Source organism: Leuresthes tenuis, unplaced genomic scaffold (assembly GCF_036924035.1).
Source record: "Leuresthes tenuis unplaced genomic scaffold, fLeuTen1.0.hap1 SCAF_34, whole genome shotgun sequence".
NCBI classification, from domain to species: Eukaryota; Metazoa; Chordata; class Actinopteri; order Atheriniformes; family Atherinopsidae; genus Leuresthes; species Leuresthes tenuis.
The window spans coordinates 727,992-749,640 of NW_027325388.1; the positions used below are offsets into that span (position 1 = coordinate 727,992).

Genomic DNA, 21,649 nt, shown 5'->3' on the forward strand with positions numbered 1-21,649 from the left:
GGTTTGTAAGTCCTCTCTCTTCGTTCACCGGAGTCTTCGTCTCTTTGTCCTTGAGTTTGGTGATTTTTTCTTCTTTTGATGCCTTGACACAGTGTGACAGGTGATACCACATGGGAGATCCTTTAACTTGGACTGCTGTCCCTGTGCTGCGAAATGGCTGTGCTGCTCAAATGGTCTCTCCTTCATCATATACACAGTTATTTATACATCACCTTCCACCATGAAGCGTTGTCCCTTTTTGTTTCTCTCTTTGTTCTTAAAATGCTGTTATAAATGTCTAAACCAATCCATTAAACTAGATCATTTTGGCAGTAAAGCGATCTACAATGTGTTTGGTCGCAAAGCTGCTCATCTGTGGTAAACAGCTCTTCAGAAAGGCATTCTTCAATTGATTTCACTCATTTTATGTAATAATTTTGTGATTTCCTACAAAACTACACTTCTTCTCCCATCTGTCTGAGTATTTAATATTGTCTGGGTCCCGTTAAAACATGTATTTTTCCCATCTAATTCCTTGTTTGCTTTAAAACAAGTATTCCCCATTTTCTATCCCTTCAGTAGCCAACCAGTTTGTATGGAGTACACTGGAGCAACTTGACTGATCAGTAAAACACTGCTTTTGTTGTCACCGCAAGGCTTCCCCCGTCGGTTGTTTCACTGAGACACTACTGAGTAACTACAACTCAACACAGTTTATACACATAACATTCATATACATACTAACAAACAAACAAACAATAATTTATCGCAATTTTCTCATCTCTGTTTGAACGTACACCCAGGTAAATATTCCTGTAGTCTTCTCATACCGACTATGGACCCATTCATTGTTTAACTTCACTGTTTTGCAAATCCTAATTGAATATTACACATTGACATTGAACTTTACTGGATAAGCAGGTCTTCATTGCATTCAGCAGCCTATATGTGAGCATTTATGTGTAAGCTGTTCTTCTTTGCATTTATCAGCAGCAAGCAATTCTTCACTGCACATGCATATGTAAATAGTAAAACAATTCCAATGTGTTAGCGAAACCTTCTATATCACAGTGGTTTCTAAGGTCTATTTTAAGTTCTTTGCCATCAGTGAGATGACATTGTTTACAAAGTGTGTCAAATTATCACTGAAGATCTTTTCAGGAATTTCAAATCTAGAAATGAGTTATTTTACGCGTGATTTTGCTACTGAGAGTGCATCTGCTTGTGCACATGGAAATATTTCAGACCATTTGGTAAAAACCTCTGTTGTCACTGAGCAGAATCGTTTCCCTTAACATTAATTTAGTTCAATGAAATCTACAAAATAATGAAATAATGAAATCCAAACAAATATGTTGAAAAAGATACACTGGCTTAGGGAATTATCATCGTTTTGGTCTTAGATTGCCCTGTGGAATGTATTTTGCACATATTTGACCTGCTAGACAAAACTTTATTCATTTATTTATTCTAAAAAAATGTTTTTAATAATTAGTAAAACCATATGCTGTAAAAACCTGGTTCATTATTGCTTCCATCCCTCCTGTTGAGACATGACATGGTCCGTGGCTCAATACTGCAGCATATTTAAACAAATTCTTTGGCAGTATGGTTTTCCTTCCGGTCATTCATACGAGTCTATTGTAGATGGCAATTGAATAACATCTAATAATGCTAAAATATTTGTAGTTTATACATTTAGCTGTGGATGTCAACATACCTGTTTTTCCAATGCTGTGTTAACACATGTACAGTTGAGAAGGCATACTGACTGTCAGTGTAAACGTTAACAACCTTTTTGTTATTTAATTTACAAGCTTCAGTTAAAGCTACCAATTCGACTGCTTGAACAGAGTAATTTTTTGGTAGTGGTTGTTTTAAGAAAACTTCAGTTTCTGTTACTACTGCAAATCCTGTAGCATTTGTGCCATCAGGGTTTTTTTCCTTGATCTGTTGAATAAATATAGTTATTTCTGCATTTTCATAACGTATATCAGTTAAGTCTGGCCTGGGTAAAACACTGATGGTTATTTCTGGCTTTCCATCTGTGGGGTAGGTAGCAGTGTGGATGGATTAAGTGTAGCACATCTCTCGACAACAAGGTGTGGCTGTGAAAGAAGAACTGTTATGTAGGAGAGATGTCTGGTAAAGATATTTTGTTAAGTAACCATATCACAGCCACTGCATGAGGTACCTTAAGTGTTAATGGGTGAAATAACACCATTATTGTTGATGCCTGCACTGCCAATGGCTTCTGGCCATTGATTCAAAAGTACGATCTCGTCCCTTTTTCCCCCTTTCAGTGGACACTGGCCCCTAATTACCGCAATTCAGCAGGGGGTCTTTCATTAGGAGTACTGGACTCCCCCGTGCACGGTTTCAGCTCCGACCCTGGACAGCGGAAAAAACGTTGAGATCTGGTTTGAGGACCCAATTGTTGAGAAAAGTCTCTCAATGAGACTCAGAGTTGCTGGAGTCAGTTAATGCAAAGGTTTAATCTTGCAGCAAGTTCAAGAATGTGTGTGTGTATGGGTGTATGTGTGCGAACGTGTGTGAGTTTGTGTGTGTGAGAGTTTAAAGAACCTGTTATCCACAGGCAGGCCTTAACTAGTATGGCACGGGTCCAGCCTGTCTCATCTTTTTTGGAAGGTCCAGCGCTCGGCCGTAACCCTTCTGTCTGTTTGGACTCTCACATACATTCGGTTAATCATAGAAAAACGAGAACAAAACTTTTTAGCCCCTTAAATTCATAAAACAGACATGGTGCAGTTATTTCCATTCTAGAAAATAAGAGTAATCACCACCATTCCTATAAATTCTGGATATTCTAACAATCTGAATCTTTTTTAAATGTTCGATGAAGCCCTTTGCTGTTCTGTTTAGAGACTCAGCTGATCATAAACCAAGTTTTGCTCTTGAACCAAGCTTCTAAACTCTTCACCTTTTTCATTTCTCAGTTAGTATTCACTTTAAAACTGATTAAAAGAAAAATTAAATGAATGCCTATCAACAAATGTGGGATCTAAACTCTAGTGCTTCCTCTAAAATAATTTCCTTTCTCAATTCAGAAATGTGTGTGTGTAAGTCACAACACCCGTGACACCAAAACGGCTTTCTTTTCTCTCTTTTCTCTACACTCTGCACTGTGAGCACACACAACAAATCAGAAAGGCTTTTTTTCTCTCTTTTCTACATTATGGACTGTGGGGACACAAAACCGCTCTCTCTTTTTTTTTTTTTTGATTGTGTGCCAGGGCGTTGTCTCACGTATTAGATTATGCTTAAGATACGAATGAGTTTATCAGTCACATCAGAATCCATACATACTGATCCTCCCGTAATAAAATGGTCGGATCTTATCAAACACACTTTGTTTCTTGTGACAAGTCAGCGAAACAGCGTATACACGTCAAGACACTGAATCAAGTTTGCCACAAGAACTCATAAGTTTGGCAGTATTGCTCTGCCGTCAGCAATCATACACCCATTTTATTTTCATGAGACATGTGCAGGCACCTGTTCATCTACTGTTCTATCACTATGAATTAGTTTATCTATTATCAATAAGGATACTTCTACAACTACTATCAAAGTATGTCCGGACTTCTTATGTTGTCAGTTGCTATATATCAATAAGTGGGTTGCTACTGAAAAGCATTAAGCATGTCACACAGCCCAAACATATAACATTTCAGGACACACCACACAGTTAACAACCACAGTCAAGCGTGTCAAAGCCCAAACATGTAACATTCAACAGGACACTTACACAACACATTCAAATCAAACAGTCAGACAACATACAAGAACCTATACCCCAGCCGGCATTGCTCCCTGCCTATTTTCCTACAACTCACTATGTGTGCGCACACCTTTATTCACAAACTCTTCAACTTATACTCTTTTACCGAAGCTGCTACAGCTCGATTGGCCAAATACCCTTAGATCCTATTTCGGTGAATTTGACATCTGCCTTGCATGTAACAGATTAGCGGTTTAGCAGTTTTAATTTAGTTTGAGTGAAGGAATTCATTTTATAGCAAAATCCGAAATCGTGAAGAACTCATGGAAGTAAGCTTATTCTCGGATTCCTGAATCTTTAGATTTGCTCTTTGTTTTACTGCAAAGTACAACGTTGAGCAGCACTAATGAGTTGTTTCTATTATTGGCAGGCTTTACCTTTGCGGATGAAGCCCTTTCTGTCTGTGCAAAAGAAATCTTGTTACTGTGCAGAGTGACTTCTCTGAGTAGAGTCGCCTTACTTGTTGCGACTGTGCCAATGTTCGAAGCTGGAGTGCAAAGTTGTTGCTTGAATGGTGCTCGCTGGAGCGTGCGGTAGTGTAAAGTTATACCATTTAAAAGGGCTGAAGAGTGCTCAGTGCAGCGGGTGGGCCGAGGTGCAAAGTGACACTATGGCCATAAAAAGAACACCGCTACAAGTGCGCATTGTGCCAGGAAGGGCCCTCGGACGTGAACCAGTGGACAGTTATCGCTTCTCGGCCTTTTGGCTAAGATCAAGTGTAGTATCTGTTCTTATTAGTTTAATGTCTGATGTGTCCTCTATGCGAGGACTACATATTAAATGGATTTGTATCAATAGGAGTTGAAAAAGGAGCTTGCTCCGTTCACTCCAAGCATCGACCCGGTACTGTAGTGCCCCTGGGAACGGTGCGCTCTCCTCTGCTCTTGTGAAAAAGCAAACAGCGGTGCAGGATGGAAGTTTCAGGGAGCCCAAGATGAAACTTTCTTTTAGTCTGCTGAGAAAAGAGAGTGAATGCGAAGTAGACTTTAACACGGTTCTGGGAGCGAGCCGAGTGCGGGCTAACCAGGAGAATTGCTTGAAAGAAACGCGACACCGAATGAGCGGTCAGAACAAAGCCTCAATACGGTGTTCCTGTGGTGTTTTTATAAAATGCGGTGAAAAAAAAGGTGTGAATGCCCCATAGAAAACTAAAAGGTGGAGCGGAAGTGTTCGGCTGCAAGAAGGTGTGAATGTCCGACTATATTTGGTGAAAAGCAGGTGAAGCAAGGTCTGAATGCCCAACCTTACATTATCAAAAGCGAGATCAGAGGTTTTTGGCTGCAAGAAGGCCATAGTTTGCCAAAAGTGGGTAAGGTGCGAATGACCGACTAAATATCAACAAAAGTGGGGGCGGAGGTCTTCGGATGCAAGTGGGTGTGAATATCCCACCATAGAAGTATGGTGGAGAGGAAGCTGTGAATGGCCGACCATAGTTTGCAAAAAGCGGGTGAGAAAAGGTGCGAATGTCCAACCATACATGATCAAAACAGGGAGCGGAGGTGTTTGGCTGCGACAAGGTGTGAATGTCCACCCATAATTAATGAAAAGCGGGCAACAAGTAGGTTCGAATGCCCAACCATACATCATCAAAAGCAGGAGTGGATGTGTTCGGCTACAAGAAGGTTTGAATGTCCGAGCATAGTTTGTAAAAAGCGGGTAAGAAAAGGTTCGAATGCCTGAACATACATCATCAAAAGCAGGACTGGATGTGTTCGGCTACAAGAAGGTTTGAATGTCCGACCATAGTTGGTAAAAAGTGGGTATGAAAAGGTTCGAATGCCCAAAATCGGCTGAAAAAAACTGTGTTCGGCTGCAAAAAGGTGTGAATGTTTGACTAAAGTTTGTAAGACAAGGTTCGAATGCCTGACAATGTATGATCAAAAGCGGGAGCGGAGGTATTCAGCTGCAAGAAGGTCTAAATGTCCATCATTAATTGCTAGAAAACATGAAAGAAAATTTTCGAAAATCAATCTGCATATGATCATAAGTGGGAGAGGAGGTGTTCAGCTGCAAGAAGGTGTGAATGTCCTACCATAATTGCTGAAAAATGTGTTAGAAACGGTAGGAATGCCGGACCATACATCATCAAAAGCTAGAGAGGTGGTGTTCGGCTGCAAGTAGGTGTGAATGTCTGACTAAAGTTCAAATATATTAACAAAAGCGGGAGGAGAGCTCTTCGGATGAGTGGTTGAGAATTTCCAACCGTAATCTATAAAATGCGGTGAAAAAAAAGGTGTGATAGAAACCTAAAAGGTGGAGCGGAAGTGTTCGGCTGCAAGAAGGTGTGAATGTCCGTCTATAGTTGGTGAAAAGCAGGAAAAGCAAGGTCTGAATGCCCAATCTTACATCATCAAAAGCGAGATCAGAGGTGTTTGGCTGCAAGAAAACGGGTTAGGTGTGAATGACCGACTAAATATCAACAAAAGTGGGGGCGGAGGTCTTCGGATGCAAGTGGGTGTGAATATCCCACCATACAAGTATGGTGGAGAGGAAGCTGTGAATGTCCGACCATGGTTTGTAAAACGCGGGTAAGACAAGGTGCGAATGTCCGACAATGTATGATCAAAAGAGGGAGCGGAGGTGTTCGGCTGCAAGGTCTGAATTTCCAACCATAATTTGTAAACACCGTTGAAGAAAAGCCTCGAAAGCCCGACTATACACCATCAAAAGCGGGAGCAGAGGTGTTCAGCTGCAAGAAGGTCTGAATGTCCACCAATAATTACTGAAAAATGGGTAAGAAAAGGTGTGAATGCCCAACTATACATCATCAAAAGCAGAAGTGGATGTGTTCGGCCACAAGAAGGTTTGAATGTCCGACCATAGTTTGTAAAAGGCGGGTAAGAAAAGGTTTGAATGCCCGAACATACACAATCAAAAGAGGGAGCGGAGGTGTTTCTTTGCAAGAAGGTGTGAATGTCCGAGCATAGTTTGTAAAAAGTGGGTAAGAAAAGGTTCGAATGCCCGAACATACACCATCAAAAGAGGGAGCGGAGGTGTTCCGCTGCAAGAAGGTGTGAATGTCCGAGCATAGTTTGTAAAAAGCGGGTAAGAAAAGGTTCGAATGCCCGAACATACACCATCAAAAGAGGGAGCGGAGGTGTTCCGCTGTAAGAAGGTGTGAATGTCCAACCATAGTTGGTAAAAAGCGGGTAAGAAAAGGTTAAAATAACCGACTCTACACAATCAATAGCGGGAGCGGAGTTGTTCGGCTAAAAGAAGGTGTGAAAGTCCGACCATGGTTTGTAAAAAGCGGGTAAGAAAAGGTTCGAATGCAAAAATATACACCATCAAAAGCGGAAGCCGAGGTGTTCGGCTGCAAGTAGGTCTGAATGTCCACCCATAATTAATGAAAAGCGGGCAACAAGTAGGTTCGAATGCCCAACCATACATCAACAAAAGCAGGAGTGGATGCGTTTGGCTACAAGAAGGTTTGAATGTCCGAGCATAGTTTGCAAAAAGCGGGTAAGAAAAGGTGCGAATGCCCGACAATGTATGATCAAAAGAGGGAGTGGAGGTTTTCGGCTACAAGAAGGTTTGAATGTCCAACCATAGTTTGTTAAAAGCGGGTAAGAAAAGGTGCGAATTCCCGAACATACACCATCAAAAGAGGGAGCGGAGGTGTTCCGCTGTAAGATGGTGCGAATGTCCGACCATAGTTGGTAAAAAGCGGGTAAGAAAAGGTTCGAATGCCCGAATATATACCATCATAAGCGGAAGCGGAGGTGTTCGGCTGCAAGAAGGTGTGAACGTCCGACCAAAGTTTGTAAAAAGCAGTTAAGAAAAGGTTCGAATATCCAACCAAACATAATCAAAAGTGGGAGCAGAGCTGTTCGACTGCAAGTAGGTGTGAATTTCCACCCATAATTCCTGAAAAATGGGTAAGAAAAGGTGCGAATGCCCAACCATACATCATCAAAAGAAGAAGTGGATGTGTTCTGCTACAAGAAGGTTTGAATGTCCGACCATAGTTTGTAAAAAGTGGGTAAGAAAAAGTTCGAATGCTCGAACATACACCATCAAAATTGGAAGCGGAGGTGTTCCGCTGTAAGACGGTGTGAATGTCCGACCATAATTGGTAAAAAGCGGGTAAGAAAAGGTTAAAATACCCGACTGTACACAATCAATAGCGGGAGCGGAGTTGTTCGGCTACAAGAAGGTGTGAAAGTCCGACCATGGTTTGTAAAACGCAGGTAAGACAAGGTGCGAATGCCCGACAATGTATGATCAAAAGAGGGAGCGGAGGTGTTCGGCTGCAAGGACTGAATTTCCAACCAATAATTACTGAAAAATGGGTAAGAAAAGGTGTGAATGCCCAACTATACATCATAAAAAGCAGAAGTGGATGTGTTCGGCTGCAAGAAGGTGTGAATGTCCGAGCATAGTTTGTAAAAAGTGGGTAAGAAAAGGTTCGAATGCCAAAATATACACCATCAAAAACGGAAGCCGAGGTGTTCGGCTGCAAGTAGGTGTGAATGTCAGATCATAATTTGCAAAAAGCTGATGAGAAAGGTGTGAATGACCGACAATAATTACTGAAAAATGTGTTAGAAAAGGTAAGAATGCCGGACTATTCATCATCAAAAGCAGAGAAGAGGTGTTCGGATGCAAGAAGCTGTGAATGTCCAGCCAAAATTACTCAAAAACGGGTAAGAAAAGGTAGTATTGCCAGACCATAAATGATCAAAACAGGGAGCGGAGGTGTTCCGCTGTAAGAAGGTGTGAATGTCCGACCATAATTGGTAAAAAGCGGGTAAGAAAAGGTTAAAATACCCGACTGTACACAATCAATAGCGGGAGCGGAGTGGTTTGGCTACTAAAAGGTGTGAAAGTCCGACCATACATCCTCAAAAGCAGAACTGGATGTGTTCGGCTACAAGAAGGTTTGAATGTCTGACCATAGTTTGTAAAAAGCGGGTAAGAAAAGGTTCGAATGCCCAAACATACAACATCAAAAGAGGGAGCGGAGGTGTTCCGCCATAAGAAGGTGTGAATGTCCGACCGTAGTTGGTAAAAAGCGGGTAAGAAAAAGTTCGAATGGCCAACCATACATCATCAAAAGCAGGACTGGATGTGTTCGGCTACAAGGTTTGAATGTCCGAGCATAGTTTGTTAAAAGCGGGTAAGAAAAGGTTCGAATGCCCGAACATACACCATCAAAAGAGGGAGCGGAGGTGTTCCGCCATAAGAAGGTGTGAATGTCCGACCGTAGTTGGTAAAAAGCGGGTAAGAAAAGGTTAAAATGGCCGTCTGTACACAATCAATAGCGGGAAGGGATGTGTTCGGCTACAAGAAGGTGTGAAAGTCCGACCATGTTTTGTAAAAAGCGGTTAAGAAAAGGTGTCAATGCCCGACAATGTATGATCAAAAGAGGGAGCGGAGGTTTTCGGCTGCAAGAAGGTCTGAATGTCCAACCATAATTTGTAAAAACCGGGGAAGAAAAGGCTCGGAAGCCCGACTATACACCATCAAAAGCGGGAGCAGAGGTGTTCAGCTGCAAGAAGGTCTCAATGTCCATCAATAATTGCTAAAAAACATGAAAGAAAATTTTCGAATGTCAAACCGCACATGATCATATGCGGGAGAGGAGGTGTTCAGCTGCAAGAAGGTGTGAATGTCCACCCATAATTCCTGAAAAATGGGTAAAAAAAGGTGCGAATGCCCAACCATACATCATCAAAAGCAGGTGTGAATGTCAGATCATAATTTGCAAAAACCTGATGAGAAATGGTGAGAATGCCCGACTATACACCATCAAATGCGGGAGCGGAGGTGTTCGGCTGTGAGTAGGTGTGAATGTCCGACCATACTTGCTGAAAAATATGACAAAGCAGTTTATGACATATGACATATGATATATAATAATAATAATATGACACCTCCGTTCCCTCTTTTAATCATACATTGTCCGGCATTCGCACCTTTTCTTACCGGCTTTTTACAAACCATGGTCGGACTTTCACACCTTTTAGTAGCCGAACAACTCCGCTCCCGCTATTGATTGTGTACAGTCCGGTTTTTTAACCTTTTCTTACCCGCTTTTTACCAACTATGGTCGGACATTCGCAGCATCTTACAGCGGAACACCTCCGCTCCCTCTTTTGATGGTGTATGTTCGGGCATTCGAACTTTTTCTTACCCGCTTTTTACAAACTATGGTCGGACATTCAAACCTTCTTGTAGCAGAACACATCCACTTCTTCTTTTGATGATGTATGGTTGGGCATTCGCACCTTTTCTTACCCATTTTTCAGGAATTATGGGTGGATATTCACACCTACTTGCAGTCGAACAGCTCTGCTCCCACTTTTGATTATGTTTGGTTGGATATTCGAACCTTTTCTTAACTGCTTTTTACAAACTTTGGTCGGACGTTCACACCTTCTTGCAGCCGAACACCTCCGCTTCCGCTTTTGATGGTATATATTCGGGCATTCGAACCTTTTCTTACCCACTTTTTACCAACTATGGTCGGACATTCACACCGTCTTTCAAGTGTAACACCTCCGCTCCCTCTTTTGATGGTGTATGTTCGGGCATTTGCACCTTTTCTTACCCGCTTTTTACAAACTATGGTCGTACATTCAAACCTTGTAGCCGAAAACCTCCACTCCCTCTTTTGATCATACTTTGTCGGGCATTCGCACCTTTTCTTACCCGCTTTTTACAAACTATGCTCGGACATTCAAACCTTCTTGTAGCCAAACACATCCACTCCTGCTTTTGTTGATGTATGGTTGGGCATTCGAACCTACTTGTTGCCCGCTTTTCATTAATTATGGGTGGACATTCACACCTTGTCACAGCCAAACACCTCCGCTCCCTGTTTTGATCATGTGTGGTTGGACATTCGCACCTTTTCTCACCCGCTTTTTGCAAACTATGGTCGGCCATTCACAGCTTCCTCTCCACCATACTTGTATGGTGGGATATTCACACCCACTTGCATCCGAAGATCTCCGCCCCCACTTTTGTTGATATTTAGTCGGTCATTCACACCTTACCCGTTTTCTTGCCGCCAAACACCTCTGATCTCGCTTTTGATGATGTAAGATTGGGCATTCAGACCTTGCTTTTCCTGCTTTTCACCAACTATAGATGGACATTCACACCTTCTTGCAGCCGAACACTTCCGCTCCACCTTTTAGGTTTCTATCACACCTTTTTTTTCACCGCATTTTATAGATTATGGTTGGAAATTCTCAACCACTCATCCGATGACCTCTCCTCCCGCTTTTGTTAATATATTTGAACTTTAGTCAGACATTCACACCTACTTGTAGCCGAACACCACCTCTCTAGCTTTTGATGAGGTATGGTCCGGGATTCTTACCGTTTCTAACACATTTTTCAGCAATTATGGTAGGATATTCACACCTTCTTGCAGCTGAACACCTCCTCTCCCACTTATGATCATGTGCGGATTGATTTTCGAAAATTTTCTTTCATGTTTTCTAGCAATTAATTATGGACATTTAGACCTTCTTGCAGCTGAACACCTCCGCTCCCGCTTTTGATCATACATTGTCAGGCATTCGCACCTTGTCTTACCCGCTTTTTACAAACTTTAGTCGAACATTCACACCTTTTTGCAGCCGAACACAGTTTTTTGCAGCCGAATTTGGGCATTCGCACCTTTTCATACCCACTTTTTACCAACTATGGTCGGACATTCACACCGTCTTACAGCGGAACACCTCCGCTCCCTCTTTTGATGGTGTATGTTCGGGCATTCGAACCTTTTCTTACCCGCTTTTTACAAACTATGCTCGGACATTCAAACATTCTTGTAGCCAAACACATCCACTCCTGCTTTTGATGATGTATGGTATGGCATTCGAACCTACTTGTTGCCCGCTTTTCATTAATTATGGGTGGACATTCACACCTTGTCGCAGCCAAACACCCTGTTTCGATCATGTATGGTTGGACATTCGCACCTTTTCTCACCCGCTTTTTGCAAACTATGGTCGGCCATTCACAGCTTCCTCTCCACCATACTTGTATGGTGGGATATTCACACCCACTTGCATCCGAAGACCTCCGCCCCCACTTTTGTTGATATTTAGTCGGTCATTCGCACCTTACCCGCTTTTGGCAAACTATGGCCTTCTTGCAGCCAAAAACCTCTGATCTCGCTTTTGATGATGTAAGGTTGGGCATTCAGACCTTGCTTCACCTGCTTTTCACCAAATATAGTCGGACATTCACACCTTCTTGCAGCCGAACACTTCCGCTCCACCTTTTAGTTTTCTATGGGGCATTCCCACCTTTATTTTCACCGCATTTTATAAAAACACCACAGGAACACCGTATTGAGGCTTTGTTCTGACCGCTCATTCGGTGTCGCGTTTCTTTCAAGCATTTCTCCTGGTTAGCCCGCACTCGGCTCGCTCCCAGAGCCGTGTTAAAGTCTACTTCGCATTCACTCTCTTTTCTCAGCAGACTAAAAGAAACTTCCATCCTGCACCGCTGTTAGCTTTTTCACAAGAGCAGAGGAGAGCGCACCGTTCCCAGCGGCACTGCAGTACCGGGTCGATGCTTGGAGTGAACGGAGCAAGCTCCTTTTTCAACTCCTATTGATAAAAATCCATTTAATATGTAGTCCTTGCATAGACATATCACATATTAAACTGATAAGTACAGATGGATTATGTGCAATTAGTAAAGAGAGTAGAGGACGATCTCTCTCGTTGGAAGTCCTTACCTATATCACTTATGGGGAGAGTTACAACCATTAAAATGATGATACTACCAAAAGTTAACTATTTGTTCTCAATGATCCCCATAAAACCATCTGCTACTTGGTTTAAGTCACTAGATTCATGCATCTCCAAATTTCTGTGGAAAAACAAACCACCACGTATTAGTTTAAAAACCCTACAGAAGACCAAGGACAGTGGTGGATTAGATTTACCTCATTTTCAGCACTATTCCTTAGCCAATAGGTTACAATATATATCAAAATGGTTTAAACCTTGTTGTTGTCACAGTTCCCAGAGACGTTGTAATCGTTGAGGATTCTATATTCACCCCCTCATTAGAGGCACGTGTTGCAGATTGATGACACTGAATCTTCTTCTCTGTTCATTGCTGGCATCATTCCCAGCATCGTAAGTGTTCGTGGCATTGTTAGCCTCTTCTTCTGGATCTTGATATCGAGCATCCTTTTGTATTTCTGGTTTGTAAGTCATCTCTCTTCGTTCACCGGAGTCTTCGTCTCTTTGTCCTTGAGTTTGGTGATTTTTTCTTCTTTTGATGCCTTGACACAGTGTGACAGGTGATACCACATGGGAGATCCTTTAACTTGGACTGCTGTCCCTGTGCTGCGAAATGGCTGTGCTGCTCAAATGGTCTCTCCTTCATCATATACACAGTTATTTATACATCACCTTCCACCATGAAGCGTTGTCCCTTTTTGTTTCTCTCTTTGTTCTTAAAATGCTGTTATAAATGTCTAAACCAATCCATTAAACTAGATCATTTTGGCAGTAAAGCGATCTACAATGTGCTTGGTCGCAAAGCTGCTCATCTGTGGTAAACAGCTCTTCAGAAAGGCATTCTTCAATTGATTTCACTCATTTTATGTAATAATTTTGTGATTTCCTACAAAACTACACTTCTTCTCCCATCTGTCTGAGTATTTAATATTGTCTGGGTCCCGTTAAAACATGTATTTTTCCCATCTAATTCCTTGTTTGCTTTAAAACAAGTATTCCCCATTTTATATCCCTTCAGTAGCCAACCAGTTTGTATGGAGTACACTGGAGCAACTTGACTGATCAGTAAAACACTGCTTTTGTTGTCACCGCAAGGCTTCCCCCGTCGGTTGTTTCACTGAGACACTACTGAGTAACTACAACTCAACACAGTTTATACACATAACATTCATATACATACTAACAAACAAACAAACAATAATTTATCGCAATTTTCTCATCTCTGTTTGAACGTACACCCAGGTAAATATTCCTGTAGTCTTCTCATACCGACTATGGACCCATTCATTGTTTAACTTCACTGTTTTGCAAATCCTAATTGAATATTACACATTGACATTGAACTTTACTGGATAAGCAGGTCTTCATTGCATTCAGCAGCCTATATGTGAGCATTTATGTGTAAGCTGTTCTTCTTTGCATTTATCAGCAGCAAGCAATTCTTCACTGCACATGCATATGTAAATAGTAAAACAATTCCAATGTGTTAGCGAAACCTTCTATATCACAGTGGTTTCTAAGGTCTATTTTAAGTTCTTTGCCATCAGTGAGATGACATTGTTTACAAAGTGTGTCAAATTATCACTGAAGATCTTTTCAGGAATTTCAAATCTAGAAATGAGTTATTTTACGCGTGATTTTGCTACTGAGAGTGCATCTGCTTGTGCACATGGAAATATTTCAGACCATTTGGTAAAAACCTCTGTTGTCACTGAGCAGAATCGTTTCCCTTAACATTAATTTAGTTCAATGAAATCTACAAAATAATGAAATAATGAAATCCAAACAAATATGTTGAAAAAGATACACTGGCTTAGGGAATTATCTTCGTTTTGGTCTTAGATTGCCCTGTGGAATGTATTTTGCACATATTTGACCTGCTAGACAAAACTTTATTCATTTATTTATTCTAAAAAAATGTTTTTAATAATTAGTAAAACCATATGCTGTAAAAACCTGGTTCATTATTGCTTCCATCCCTCCTGTTGAGACATGACATGGTCCGTGGCTCAATACTGCAGCATATTTAAACAAATTCTTTGGCAGTATGGTTTTCCTTCCGGTCATTCATACGAGTCTATTGTAGATGGCAATTGAATAACATCTAATAATGCTAAAATATTTGTAGTTTATACATTTAGCTGTGGATGTCAACATACCTGTTTTCCCAATGCTGTGTTAACACATGTACAGTTGAGAAGGCATACTGACTGTCAGTGTAAACGTTAACAACCTTTTTGTTATTTAATTTACAAGCTTCAGTTAAAGCTACCAATTCGACTGCTTGAACAGAGTAATTTTTTGGTAGTGGTTGTTTTAAGAAAACTTCAGTTTCTGTTACTACTGCAAATCCTGTAGCATTTGTGCCATCAGGGTTTTTTTCCTTGATCTGTTGAATAAATATAGTTATTTCTGCATTTTCATAACGTATATCAGTTAAGTCTGGCCTGGGTAAAACACTGATGGTTATTTCTGGCTTTCCATCTGTGGGGTAGGTAGCAGTGTGGATGGATTAAGTGTAGCACATCTCTCGACAACAAGGTGTGGCTGTGAAAGAAGAACTGTTATGTAGGAGAGATGTCTGGTAAAGATATTTTGTTAAGTAACCATATCACAGCCACTGCATGAGGTACCTTAAGTGTTAATGGGTGAAATAACACCATTATTGTTGATGCCTGCACTGCCAATGGCTTCTGGCCATTGATTCAAAAGTACGATCTCGTCCCTTTTTCCCCCTTTCAGTGGACACTGGCCCCTAATTACCGCAATTCAGCAGGGGGTCTTTCATTAGGAGTACTGGACTCCCCCGTGCACGGTTTCAGCTCCGACCCTGGACAGCGGAAAAAACGTTGAGATCTGGTTTGAGGACCCAATTGTTGAGAAAAGTCTCTCAATGAGACTCAGAGTTGCTGGAGTCAGTTAATGCAAAGGTTTAATCTTGCAGCAAGTTCAAGAATGTGTGTGTGTATGGGTGTATGTGTGCGAACGTGTGTGAGTTTGTGTGTGTGAGAGTTTAAAGAACCTGTAATCCACAGGCAGGCCTTAACTAGTATGGCACGGGTCCAGCCTGTCTCATCTTTTTTGGAAGGTCCAGCGCTCGGCCGTAACCCTTCTGTCTGTTTGGACTCTCACATACATTCGGTTAATCATAGAAAAACGAGAACAAAACTTTTTAGCCCCTTAAATTCATAAAACAGACATGGTGCAGTTATTTCCATTCTAGAAAATAAGAGTAATCACCACCATTCCTATAAATTCTGGATATTCTAACAATCTGAATCTTTTTTAAATGTTCGATGAAGCCCTTTGCTGTTCTGTTTAGAGACTCAGCTGATCATAAACCAAGTTTTGCTCTTGAACCAAGCTTCTAAACTCTTCACCTTTTTCATTTCTCAGTTAGTATTCACTTTAAAACTGATTAAAAGAAAAATTAAATGAATGCCTATCAACAAATGTGGGATCTAAACTCTAGTGCTTCCTCTAAAATAATTTCCTTTCTCAATTCAGAAATGTGTGTGTGTAAGTCACAACACCCGTGACACCAAAACGGCTTTCTTTTCTCTCTTTTCTCTACACTCTGCACTGTGAGCACACACAACAAATCAGAAAGGCTTTTTTCTCTCTTTTCTACATTATGGACTGTGGGGACACAAAACCGCTCTCTCTTTTTTTTTTTTGATTGTGTGCCAGGGCGTTGTCTCACGTATTAGATTATGCTTAAGATACGAATGAGTTTATCAGTCACATCAGAATCCATACATACTGATCCTCCCGTAATAAAATGGTCGGATCTTATCAAACACACTTTGTTTCTTGTGACAAGTCAGCGAAACAGCGTATACACGTCAAGACACTGAATCAAGTTTGCCACAAGAACTCATAAGTTTGGCAGTATTGCTCTGCCGTCAGCAATCATACACCCATTTTATTTTCATGAGACATGTGCAGGCACCTGTTCATCTACTGTTCTATCACTATGAATTAGTTTATCTATTATCAATAAGGATACTTCTACAACTACTATCAAAGTATGTCCGGACTTCTTATGTTGTCAGTTGCTATATATGAATAAGTGGGTTGCTACTGAAAAGCATTAAGCATGTCACACAGCCCAAACATATAACATTTCAGGACACACCACACAGTTAACAACCACAGTGAAGCGTGTCAAAGCCCAAACATGTAACATTCAACAGGACACTTACACAACACATTCAAATCAAACAGTCAGACAACATACAAGAACCTATACCCCAGCCGGCATTGCTCCCTGCCTATTTTCCTACAACTCACTATGTGTGCGCACACCTTTATTCACAAACTCTTCAACTTATACTCTTTTACCGAAGCTGCTACAGCTCGATTGGCCAAATACCCTTAGATCCTATTTCGGTGAATTTGACATCTGCCTTGCATGTAACAGATTAGCGGTTTAGCAGTTTTAATTTAGTTTGAGTGAAGGAATTCATTTTATAGCAAAATCCGAAATCGTGAAGAACTCATGGAAGTAAGCTTATTCTCGGATTCCTGAATCTTTAGATTTGTTCTTTCTTTTACTGCAAAGTACAACGTTGAGCAGCACTAATGAGTTGTTTCTATTTTTGGCAGCCTTTACCTTTGCGGATGAAGCCCTTTCTGTCTGTGCAAAAGAAATCTTATTACTGTGCAGAGTGACTTCTCTGAGTAGAGTCGCCTTACTTGTTGCGACTGTGCCAATGTTCGAAGCTGGAGTGCAAAGTTGTTGCTTGAATGGTGCTCGCTGGAGCGTGCGGTAGTGTAAAGTTATACCATTTAAAAGGGCTGAAGAGTGCTCAGTGCAGCGGGTAGGCCGAGGTGCAAAGTGACACTATGGCCATAAAAAGAACACCGCTACAAGTGCGCATTGTGCCAGGAAGGGCCCTCGGACGTGAACCAGTGGACAGTTATCGCTTCTCGGCCTTTTGGCTAAGATCAAGTGTAGTATCTGTTCTTATCAGTTTAATGTCTGATGTGTCCTCTATGCGAGGACTACATATTAAATGGATTTGTATCAATAGGAGTTGAAAAAGGAGCTTGCTCCGTTCACTCCAAGCATCGACCCGGTACTGTAGTGCCCCTGGGAACGGTGCGCTCTCCTCTGCTCTTGTGAAAAAGCAAACAGCGGTGCAGGATGGAAGTTTCAGGGAGCCTAAGATGAAACTTTCTTTTAGTCTGCTGAGAAAAGAGAGTGAATGCGAAGTAGACTTTAACACGGCTCTGGGAGCAAGCCGAGTGCGGGCTAACCAGGAGAATTGCTTGAAAGAAATGCGACACCGAATGAGCGGTCAGAACAAAGCCTCAATACGGTGTTCCTGTGGTGTTTTTATAAAATGCGGTGAAAAAAAAGGTGTGAATGCCACATAGAAAACTAAAAGGTGGAGCGGAAGTGTTCGGCTGCAAGAAGGTGTGAATGTCCGACTATATTTGGTGAAAAGCAGGTGAAGCAAGGTCTGAATGCCCAACCTTACATCATCAAAAGCGAGATCAGAGGTTTTTGGCTGCAAGAAGGCCATAGTTTGCCAAAAGTGGGTAAGGTGCGAATGACCGACTAAATATCAACAAAAGTGGGGGCGGAGGTCTTCGGATGCAAGTGGGTGTGAATATCCCACCATAGAAGTATGGTGGAGAGGAAGCTGTGAATGGCCGACCATAGTTTGCAAAAAGCGGGTGAGAAAAGGTGCGAATGTCCAACCATACATGATCAAAACAGGGAGCGGAGGTGTTTGGCTGCGACAAGGTGTGAATGTCCACCCATAATTAATGAAAAGCGGGCAACAAGTAGGTTCGAATGCCCAACCATACATCATCAAAAGCAGGAGTGGATGTGTTCGGCTACAAGAAGGTTTGAATGTCCGAGCATAGTTTGTAAAAAGCTGGTAAGAAAAGGTTCGAATGCCTGAACATACATCATCAAAAGCAGGACTGGATGTGTTCGGCTACAAGAAGGTTTGAATGTCCGACCATAGTTGGTAAAAAGTGGGTATGAAAAGGTTCGAATGCCCAAGTTCGGCTGAAAAAAACTGTGTTCGGCTGCAAAAAGGTGTGAATGTTTGACTAAAGTTTGTAAGACAAGGTTCGAATGCCTGACAATGTATGATCAAAAGCGGGAGCGGAGGTGTTCAGCTGCAAGAAGGTCTAAATGTCCATCATTAATTGCTAGAAAACATGAAAGAAAATTTTCGAAAATCAATCTGCACATGATCATAAGTGGGAGAGGAGGTGTTCAGCTGCAAGAAGGTGTGAATGTCCTACCATAATTGCTGAAAAATGTGTTAGAAACGGTAAGAATGCCGGACCATACATCATCAAAAGCTAGAGAGGTGGTGTTCGGCTGCAAGTAGGTGTGAATGTCTGACTAAAGTTCAAATATATTAACAAAAGCGGGAGGAGAGGTCTTCGGATGAGTGGTTGAGAATTTCCAACCATAATCTATAAAAAGCGGTGAAAAAAAAGGTGTGATAGAAACCTAAAAGGTGGAGCGGAAGTGTTCGGCTGCAAGAAGGTGTGAATGTCCGTCTATAGTTGGTGAAAAGCAGGAAAAGCAAGGTCTGAATGCCCAATCTTACATCATCAAAAGCGAGATCAGAGGTGTTTGGCGGCAAGAAAACGGGTAAGGTGTGAACGACCGACTAAATATCAACAAAAGTGGGGGCGGAGGTCTTCGGATGCAAGTGGGTGTGAATATCCCACCATACAAGTATGGTGGAGAGGAAGCTGTGAATGTCCGACCATGGTTTGTAAAACGCGGGTAAGACAAGGTGCGAATGTCCGACAATGTATGATCAAAAGAGGGAGCGGAGGTGTTCGGCTGCAAGGTCTGAATTTCCAACCATAATTTGTAAACACCGTTGAAGAAAAGCCTCGAAAGCCCGACTATACACCATCAAAAGCGGGAGCAGAGGTGTTCAGCTGCAAGAAGGTCTGAATGTCCACCAATAATTACTGAAAAATGGGTAAGAAGAGGTGTGAATGCCCAACTATACATCATCAAAAGCAGAAGTGGATGTGTTCGGCCACAAGAAGGTTTGAATGTCCAACCAGAGTTTGTAAAAGGCGGGTAAGAAAAGGTTTGAATGCCCGAACATACACAATCAAAAGAGGGAGCGGAGGTGTTTCGCTGCAAGAAGGTGTGAATGTCCGAGCATAGTTTGTAAAAAGCGGGTAAGAAAAGGTTCGAATGCCCGAACATACACCATCAAAAGAGGGAGCGGAGGTGTTCCGCTGTAAGAAGGTGTGAATGTCCAACCATAGTTGGTAAAAAGCGGGTAAGAAAAGGTTAAAATACCCGACTCTACACAATCAATAGCGGGAGCGGAGTTGTTCGGCTAAAAGAAGGTGTGAAAGTCCGACCATGGTTTGTAAAAAGCGGGTAAGAAAAGGTTCGAATGCAAAAATATACACCATCAAAAGCGGAAGCCGAGGTGTTCGGCTGCAAGTAGGTCTGAATGTCCACCCATAATTAATGAAAAGCGGGCAACAAGTAGGTTCGAATGCCCAACCATACATCAACAAAAGCAGGAGTGGATGTGTTTGGCTACAAGAAGGTTTGAATGTCCGAGCATAGTTTGTAAAAAGCGGGTAAGAAAAGGTGCGAATGCCCGACAATGTATGATCAAAAGAGGGAGTGGAGGTTTTCGGCTACAAGAAGGTTTGAATGTCCAACCATAGTTTGTAAAAAGCGGGTAAGAAAAGGTTCGAATGCCCGAATATATACCATCATAAGCGGAAGCGGAGGTGTTCGGCTGCAAGAAGGTGTGAACGTCCGACCAAAGTTTGTAAAAAGCAGTTAAGAAAAGGTTCGAATATCCAACCAAACATAATCAAAAGTGGGAGCAGAGCTGTTCGACTGCAAGTAGGTGTGAATTTCCACCCATAATTCCTGAAAAATGGGTAAGAAAAGGTGCGAATGCCCAACCATACATCATCAAAAGAAGAAGTGGATGTGTTCTGCTACAAGAAGGTTTGAATGTCCGACCATAGCTTGTAAAAAGTGGGTAAGAAAAAGTTCGAATGCTCGAACATACACCATCAAAATTGGGAGCGGAGGTGTTCCGCTGTAAGACGGTGTGAATGTCTGACCATAATTGGTAAAAAGCGGGTAAGAAAAGGTTAAAATACCCGACTGTACACAATCAATAGCGGGAGCGGAGTTGTTCGGCTACAAGAAGGTGTGAAAGTCCGACCATGGTTTGTAAAACGCGGGTAAGACAAGGTGCGAATGCCCGACAATGTATGATCAAAAGAGGGAGCGGAGGTGTTCGGCTGCAAGGTCTGAATTTCCAACCATAATTTGTAAACACCGTTGAAGAAAAGCCTCGAAAGCCCGACTATACACCATCAAAAGCGGGAGCAGAGGTGTTCAGCTGCAAGAAGGTCTGAATGTCCACCAATAATTACTGAGAAATGGGTAAGAAAAGGTGTGAATGCCTAACTATACATCATCACAAGCAGAAGTGGATGTGTGCGGCCACAAGAAGGTTTGAATGTCCGACCATAGTTTGTAAAAGGCGGGTAAGAAAAGGTTTAAATGCCCGAACATACACAATCAAAAGAGGGAGCGGAGGTGTTTCGCTGCAAGAAGGTGTGAATGTCCGAGCATAGTTTGTAAAAAGTGGGTAAGAAAAGGTTCGAATGCCAGAATATATACCATCAAAAGCGGAAACGGAGGTGTTCGGCTGCAAGAAGGTGTGAACGTCCGACCAAAGTTTGTAAAAAGCAGTTAAGAAAAGGTTCGAATATCCAACCAAACATAATCAAAAGTGGGAGCAGAGCTGTTCGACTGCAAGTAGGTGTGAATGTCCACCCATAATTCCTGAAAAATGGGTAAGAAAAGGTGCGAATGCCCAACCATACATCATCAAAAGAAGAAGTGGATGTGTTCTGCTACAAGAAGGTTTGAAGGTCCGACCATAGTTTGTAAAAAGTGGGTAAGACAAAGTTTGAATGCCCGAACATACACCATCAAAAGAGGGAGCGGAGGTGTTCCGCTGTAAGACGGTGTGAAAGTCCGATCATAATTGGTAAAAAGCGGGTAAGAAAAGGTTAAAATACCCGACTCTACACAATCAATAGCGGGAGCGGAGTTGTTCGGCTACAAGAAGGTGTGAAAGTCCGACCATGGTTTGTAAAACGC

At 41.9% G+C, this 21,649-nt stretch overlaps 2 non-coding genes and 1 pseudogene across 2 annotated transcripts; 2 read left to right on the forward strand and 1 right to left on the reverse strand.

The window, feature by feature from the left end:
• Nucleotides 1-4,467: 4,467 nt before the first annotated feature.
• LOC140285321 (U2 spliceosomal RNA) lies at nt 4,468-4,658 on the forward strand. The gene has a single exon (XR_011910414.1). It is a non-coding gene; the product is annotated as a U2 spliceosomal RNA (small nuclear RNA).
• A 7,617-nt stretch (nt 4,659-12,275) lies between these two features.
• Nucleotides 12,276-12,452, reverse strand: LOC140285240 (U2 spliceosomal RNA; annotated as a pseudogene).
• Nucleotides 12,453-17,422: 4,970 nt separating this feature from the next.
• Nucleotides 17,423-17,613, forward strand: LOC140285309 (U2 spliceosomal RNA). Its single transcript, XR_011910403.1, has one exon. It is a non-coding gene; the product is annotated as a U2 spliceosomal RNA (small nuclear RNA).
• Nucleotides 17,614-21,649: the final 4,036 nt, after the last annotated feature.